Here is a 710-nt window from a genome sequence, read left to right on the forward strand (position 1 = left end):
TTTTTTTATTCTGGGCCAGCTTTAGCTCTGAGGCCTCGGCTGCTGAAAGCAGGTTTCTGGCCTTTGTTTACCTTCTGTATTTGATACAATGTTGCGGTCTGGCTGGCTGAAGCCCGGCTGACTAAAGCAGGTTTCTGGGGTTTTGTTTAGCTTCTATATTTGCAACATAGTTGCTTAGAGTTGCAGCTGAGAGGCCGGCAAGGCAGGCGGGGAATGTTGGAGTCTGCCGTCACTGGAGCAAGCAAGCCTCCCTGTTCACTTCAGTGCATGGCTGCTGGCCGCCATCTTGGCTGGCAGTTAATTTGCATATCACCCTGATTAGCCAATAGGAAGGGTAGCAGATGTACGGCTAATTACCATGTTTCTCTTTTATTAGAGAGGATGTTATTCCAATAAATTTAATTTAAAAATTTTAGCTAGCCCTGGCCTTGTAGCTCAGTTGGTTAGAATGTTGTCCAGATATGCCAAGGTTGTGGGTTTGATCCCTGGGCATATATAAAGAGCAAACAATAAATACATAAATAAGCAGAACAACAAATTTATTTCTTTCTCTCTCTCTAATCAGTAAATTAAAAATCACTTTAAAAATTTAACGCTAAAATGGCTTATTGATTCCAAGATGATTTTAGATCTGCCTACTGTAGTTCCTTGTGTGTGCTATTATTCTCCTACTAAAATCTTTAGCAAAATGGATCACAATTTCTTGATTT

This window comes from Myotis brandtii, unplaced genomic scaffold, assembly GCF_000412655.1.
Source record: "Myotis brandtii unplaced genomic scaffold, ASM41265v1 scaffold637, whole genome shotgun sequence".
NCBI lineage: Eukaryota > Metazoa > Chordata > Mammalia > Chiroptera > Vespertilionidae > Myotis > Myotis brandtii.